The sequence below is a fragment of the Anas platyrhynchos genome, chromosome 25 (assembly GCF_047663525.1).
Source record: "Anas platyrhynchos isolate ZD024472 breed Pekin duck chromosome 25, IASCAAS_PekinDuck_T2T, whole genome shotgun sequence".
In the NCBI taxonomy this organism is placed as follows: Eukaryota; Metazoa; Chordata; class Aves; order Anseriformes; family Anatidae; genus Anas; species Anas platyrhynchos.
In genome coordinates this window covers 1,155,930-1,163,420 of record NC_092611.1, presented here as the reverse complement: position 1 = coordinate 1,163,420, position 7,491 = coordinate 1,155,930, and the positions used below count along the sequence as shown (strand labels likewise).

General features: G+C 37.6%; 1 pseudogene; it reads right to left on the bottom strand.

Moving 5' to 3' along the window:
* The window catches only part of LOC119716060 (serine/threonine-protein kinase RIO2-like), a 117,487-nt pseudogene that overhangs the window by 33,234 nt on the left and 76,762 nt on the right, over window positions 1–7,491 (bottom strand).

The window sequence follows — 7,491 nt, the reverse complement described above, 5'->3', positions numbered from 1 at the left end:
ACCAGCTTAGGTTGCAGCCTCTGAAATGAGAGGAGTATCTTCACCCAAGATGTTTAATTGGCTCTGTGGTGCAGGATTTATGATCATCCCAAATTCCAGGACATGTAGCTTCATGCTTCTTGTCTCAGCAACAACTCAAGCAGTAGGTCTAGACTAGTGACCTTGGAGTTTTACAGAATTTTACCGATTTTACTGGATCTATATGAAGTCCTTGCATGTTGAGCAACTCCAGTTTCCTTGCACTCATTTTCTCCTGCTCTGTTTGTGACTCAGTCTCCTTAACTGCAACAGGGAGACTTCACAAAGCCATCTTCACGAACCTAATCCTGTGTCGGCCCCTACTGGCTGCTGCTTAGAAGTATCCCTTTTGGTTGGTTTGGTTGTTTTCCAAAGAAACCTGGTGATAGCCACCAACAGATTCAGAAGAGAAACAGGACAAAGCAGCTTGGCATTTGTAACCCCTTGAAGGTGATGTGCTTGGGATCAATTTGTCATTTGGCTTAGTAGCTTTCCCTATGCAATGTGGGTAGAAAGAGGAAATAACAGCAGCGCTTTGACCTCTGGAAGCTCATGATATAAGTACCCTTCTAGGTCAGCTTCACAGCCTTGCTGTCTTCCGTGTTCCAACCTGTATTTTTTGTTCTTGCAGTTATGTAAGAGAAGCAAGTGCCTCTAAGTTGCTCTTTCTCTGTCATTTCAGTCTTTAATATCATCCCATAATTATTCAAGGCAGTAATTTCTAACAAATCAAAGTCCTACGGCACACCCCAATTTTTATTTTTTATTTTATTTTATTTTTTTCAGAATGAGAACAGGGCTGAACTCTTGTGCTGTGAGAAAATGCTCCATTTTAATTGCATTACACACAGCCTTAATGATAAGGGATCATTCCATCTTCCCTAATTTAGCTAGTACGTGTTCGATAGTGAGGCGGCCTCCATACCAGAGGAGATGAAAGCCTTGGGCAGAGGCACGGAGTTGTGAGGGTAGAGGAAGAACACTTGCCAAGTTTCCATCACTGCATTGAAGGAGCTGCCTTGTTTTCCATTCAGTAGCTGCAACTAGGATATAAGAGGGCATCTTGGCCTCTGTGCCAAGCTGTGCAAAGTGAAGAGCTCGTCAGCGAGATGAGCAAAGGGGCATTTTGTTTGGGTTTGTTGAGTGTCACAGGTTGTGCAAACAAGACATTCACCACACAAAAGCTGTTCTGCATAAATGTTACTCTTGACTCATTGGATAAAACCTAATTAAGGCTTTCCTAACAGGGCAATATTCTTTTTTTTTCCAAACAAAGTTCTTGAAAGAAGCAGGAGGGGGGATTCTCGGCTCCTTTTCACAAACCACTTCAAAAGAACTGAGAGAACACCCTTAACTAGATAGCGCCGCTAGGAGCAAATCATTTTTCATAGCACCTGGCACACTGCGTTAGGGTATCACACATCCCACCACTTCAGCTGTGGTCAGCACGTGACTGCTGATGAGCGGGGTCTAACGAAGCGTGCCAGAAGCTGGGCTGTGACTGCTTAACCCCACTGCCACACAGGGCCTGAGCTTGCTCCCCATTCAGCCACTCGGGCTTATTAATTGGGGCTGCGATCCACAGGAAAGTAACTGCTCTGTGGTTGTTTTCTGTTGAGCAGCTAATGCCCAGACTAAGTAAATTGACTTGAAATATCTAATTAATAAGTAAATAATAGTCCATAAAGAGCAGCTGACTCTGTCTGCTGAGATACTACAGAAATGGGGCCTCGCTTAGCAAAAGAGGTCCTAATGGCCTTTTGGGGCAGTGCAAGAAATTCCCTTCTAAAGATGATTGTTAGTTTTGTCCTTGCTTTTATTCTAAAAACCAGCCTCGTCCTAACTGACACCAGCAGAAAGAGTCCACACTCTTGTTTTAAGACAGTATCTGTGACTTTCATGCAGCAGAATTGGTAATTCTACAGGTCACGTTAAAGGTTTTATACAGGATTTTAAACTCAAGTATTTGGTGTCTCTGATTTGTTTTGAAGTCTGTCTCTTCAAAACTAGTAAACTGATATACATGTATATATATATGTATATACATGTATTTTAACAAGTTTTAAAGATCAGCAGCCTATGCACATCATTTCGGGGAGCAATGGTAACAGTGGTTTGAAGTAAATTATGTGTCTGTTTAACACAGAATGGGAAAAAATAACCTACTTTAGTTGTAGAATCTCAGAGGAAAGCAAAGTCCTACCAACACACCTACAGTGAGAACAAGCTCCAGTGAACCATACGTATGCAAACGTTATAGCCTTATTGAGAAATAGAGCTGAACACAGGCATATTTTCTGATTCTAATTAATATATATATATTTTTGTCTCCAGTGATTCTGTCTGATATCTCATTTTTTGTTTGCTCCTAGTTTGTGACTTTCTATGTATATGTAAAGTATGCATATAAAGTTATCAAAGTTATACACTTATATATATTTTTCAGAGCTGAGTTACCAATTTCTGAACATACTAAATGCATAATTAATACTTGATATACATTTGATATCTCTGTGGCAGTGAACTAAGTTATTTTCTACTTTTATATTACTATTTAGTACAAGCTAAACATGAGTAAAGAATGGTATCCATCCCTAGGCATGTTGACCAGATCTGTACCATTACAGTAGTTCAGGGGGACAGAAGGTGGTCAACCTTCATCTCGTGAGACTCACAGCCCCACAAGGAAAAATGTGTCATAGGATTATTTTCTGTAACATAGTACGCATAAATATCTTGCAATTTGCTCTCAAGTATAGCTAGGAGTCTCAAGTTAACTATTTTCTCAAAAATTTTGATGGCAAATATAAATGTGCGGTTGTCATCCCATGTCTTGTGTCATTGGTCATCTCCTGAGTGTACACCGACACTCAGCTCCTTCCAGGAATCTTCACCGACTTTGATACTGCCAAATCAATACCCTTTAGGTTATAAACTCTACAAGAAGCCAGGTATTTTTGCCTAAATTGAATGCCTAACTTGAAAGAGCCCTTCAGAGCTGCAACACAGCTGAAAATAATTCCCAAACTGCCCTACTTCGATTTCATTCTGCTTCATTTAATGTGTTTCTGGAAGGTGGTGGTGTCCTTAAAGAATGCAAATTGCAATTCTTTTATTACACGAAAATATCTTCTAAAATGGTCTGAGTCTCAAGCTAAAATATTCTGAGTCTTATGCTAGGTAAATATTCAAGGGAAAAACAAGGGTACCTATGCAGAACTTCTGAAAGAAAGTGACACAAAAATAATTTAAGAGAAACTCAGAAATTCTGTAATGCTTATTTTCAATACAAATTGTAAAATATCCTATGTGGAGGTATTTATAACTCCATCACTACCTTGATTTATTTACCTTTGGGATGTGACTTTACAGTGTCCTTTTCTGTCCCCAGGTATGAACTGTAAGTGATCATAGCAAAGACTTCATTTACTTATGTATTTATTTATTTATTTCCAAATACTGTTTGGCTTTCACTTAAAGAAATATTTCTGTATTTTTCAAGAGGCATAGACTGAAAACATAAGGTGGAGAAACAGCTGATCCTTAGCATTGGAAGTGTATGTAATTTTTAATATAAGGTGTATGTAATTTTTAATATAAGGAGGTGTTAAAGTGCCAGGCAGATGTCGCCATAATGTCTTTATCTGCAGTAAAACTTCTGTACACCACATAATGTGCTATGTGTCCATTGAACTAGGATGTTTTGACTATGGATTTTGAAAGAATGTAATTAAGTTTCTATATATGCCTCACTTCTTTTAATGTCTTGCCCTAGAAAGTTTTTGTTTGACAATAGTAAATAAAATAAAGTTGACTTTAATTCTGTGTTTGTGTTTTTGTTTGTTTGTTTGTTTGTTTTATATAATAAATGTAGCTTCCAGGAATTCATAAAAATATGTTTACAGTTACTCATGCCTTTATTTGGATTCACAGTTTTCTCTGTATGTGTCTATATATTTTTACATTTATAAATATATTTTAAGGAGGAGAGAGATATTTAGACAGTAGAACAGTAGAGAATGAGTACTAAATAATGTTGGTGAAGAGTGGTGGTGAATATCCATGGCCAGGTAAAATAAACATAAGAAAGAATATCACAGCTGCCTTTCTTTTCATCAGCAGACTGTTTCCTTTATACCAAACTAGGGAGACGCATAAGAAATTGAGGTGCCTGACAGTGCATCAGACTTTTTTTGGGTTCAATATATTTGAAAACTATATTTTGAAAGGCAAAAACATATATATATATTTTATCTGTCCAAAAGAAACAAGAACATTCCATAAATACCTGCAAGTATGTAAAGATAATATAATTTTCAGTAATGGTATAATATATACTCTCCAGAAAGGCTTTTAAATAAAATTTTAAATAACATTTTACATGGATACAGTAAGATAGTAAATATGCAGTCCATTTTATTATTATTTTTTATTATTCTATTTTTGTTTAAGAGCCTGGTCACATTTTATTAAAATGGGTAACTAAAATATTCGCTGTAAGGCTGAGCGTTTAGTTAACTCGGTATTCATATTTTCTAAGCAATCTTCCAAAAATAAAAAAATAAAAAAATAATCCTGACATTAGATTTTAATATTTCAAACCTGTACTGTAATCAATGGTATAGTTTATATAGAGATATGTCGTTTACTCTTGACTTTCTCTTTCATATCCAATATCCTTTCTGACTACTGTGAGTTCATAGCTCAAAAAAGTTTCTTGATAACAAGATCAGCTGCTTAATTACAAGAAAACCTGTATTGGTTTGAATTTTCCATCTTTTAATTTGTATCTTTCCATGGCATTCCTCTCCTGACTTGACACTAAGGTGCAATGCTATTTTGAGAGAACAGTGTGATTGTAGTTGTTAACCTTGATGCTGAGTTGTAAACACTATCAGGTTCGATAATTTCCCAAAGGCTGAGATCTGATGGAGCCAATTCTCAAAGATTAAAAGATATCAGGTAATTGATGATCTTTGAGGATGTCATCTCCATAGATTCTTATTTCAGCTTCCTTTCTTGCTTCTTTAGGATAGAATTTATGGTTTGTCCTCAGGGGAGGAAGAAAAAACAAAAGAAAACAAACAAACAAAATAAAACTGAAACAGGTGGAACTTGCACCCTTCTTTTAAAAAAAAAAAAAAAAAAAAAAAAAGCCTTTGGGGTTACTTGCATCTCCAAAAATCAGTTAGTGAATATTCTGAGGCTTGTGACTTGCGCTTGTATGTGCACTTGAAGGGCTCGAATTTGGGGAGGCAATACACTGGAAGAAGGTGATGTAGAAGTAGAATTTTAACTGTCAGTTATATTGGGTCATCTGATAGCTTTTTATGGTACTCAGGGTAGATACAAGTACCTTCTTATGCTTAATTTGAGCACCTATCCCTAGCAGGAAGTTGAATATCTCTGTCTAGAACTATTCCGACTTCAGAACAGCACTTTAAAACACGTTCCTGACACAAATCCTTTATCAGAAGTGTCCAAGCATTAGGAGAGATTTGGGCTCACTGAACTGTGATGCAGCAGTACTTTGAAAGAGAAGTTTAATCAAGTTTGAATGCTTGAACAAACACAATATTCTGTGGGATTGGTGTTGTTTTAGTGTGTACCTGAATGCTTTTCCATTGCAAGAAAAACTTCTTAACAATAATGGCGCAATAAACTATTTTATTAACCATAAAACTTGCGTGCCATTTCTAGAAATGCATCTTTTGCATTGAGAGTGGGAGATGAAAGGACTGCTCAGACTTGCAGCCATCTGAAAAGTATATATATATATATATATATTTTTTTTTTTTCTCTAAAAAGGGAAAAAAAAGTTAATATTTAACTTCCATATTTCATTTCCTCAGTATTATTTCCTTCAGTGACAGGATCGTATTTTGGAGGAAAAGACCTAGTTAAAGAAGTGCTAGTGGAGTAGAAATTGGGAAGTTCTGCAATTAAGAGCCTTTACCAGGCTCCTGGATAGCTATGAAAGCATATAAGAAAATCTAAATGGCTACTGTATGGCTTAGAAAAGATCCCATGAACTTGTTTTTTTGCTATTTTCAGAGAGAGTTGCATCTACCTTTTTATCAAATATCTTCATGAATACCAGAAAAAATCCAGGTATCCTTGCCATTAAAATGTCAAAAAAAAATTGCCTAAAATCAACTAATTAGAGTTTTAAATTATATTTAAAGATTGGGCTTTTCTTAACAAGCTAAAAGCACATTTACTAAGGCAAAGTAAGGCAAAGTTTTAAATCCTTGGTTTTGTTTGAGAGAAATATTCTGCAAGCCAGCCAACTGTGGAAGTTGTGTGAATTTTGTACTTAATATTTTGTGTACGTACATAAAGCTCCAAATGACCTATTTTTAAATAAAGGACAATGATAACACCCTGTAGGAGGGTCAGACAGATCATTTTGTCAGAAATCACATGTAAAACGAGGGCCAAATTCACTTTAATCGGACCCACCGAGAACAAGTTTCAAGTCAAAGCCTTCAACTCATTTACATCAACAGCCAAGACTTCTAGCAGTCTGACCTGGTAGCTGGGCCAGGTTAAAACAAACAAACAAATGAAAAACTTTCATCTGTTGCTGTTCCAGTCTGTCAAATTACCAAGATAAAATCATTTTACTACTGTGTTCTGAGGTGTATTTTAGTTAGTGAATTACTTCCTAGCCCTCCTCTTAACTGCCTGGTTCCTGTCAGCAAAGTCAGGCCCACCAATTAGCGCAGGCTAATTCTGCTCCTTTTTATATGTGTGCCTCCTTTGTTATGCTGTACATTGTTCACTAGTTGGGATATCTACTGACAATTAGGGAATGAGGCAGACACAAAGACTAATTTGATCACCCGGAGACCTGCCTCCCAAGATCCCTGTGTAGGCAGTGGAGACACAGCAGTACCTCCAGGGCACTCCAGCTGAGGTTTCAGCTCGCCTTCGCCCTCTAGAGAAGCCTCCTTCTTTCCATTAACTACAGGGAAAGACTGGCATCCCCAGGCAAGAGATGGCCCCTCTCAACCACGCTCCCATTTTAATAAGGGAAGTCAGCGACAGAGTTTGACTTTTGAGTTTCAGGGCAAAGGCTGCTATTCCGCCACGCTGGAAACGGGCCTGGTCCGGCTGCCTGATGGAGCTCATCCCAGCCCAGCTCCCGACCTGGCCCCATAGGCACCTTGTGCCTCCAAAATCAGCAATTCCCTTTGGGCACACTTCTATGTGCTCTCGGGACACTCCTGGCCTCACCAGGAGGACAGAATGAGGGAGGAATGGCAGTGGGGTGAACCTTTCACGTGAATTAAAGTCATTAAGTAAGGTTCTGTTTGTTAGGTTAATTGCGGTATTGATCCTCCAAGTCCCTCAATTTGGAGTAGTATATAACTGATACAATTTCAGTTCAATAATTTTTGTTGGTGAAAACATGCATTTTACCTGTATTCAGCTTAGTTTCTTTATGCCTTTTTCCCTAGCCAGTTCACA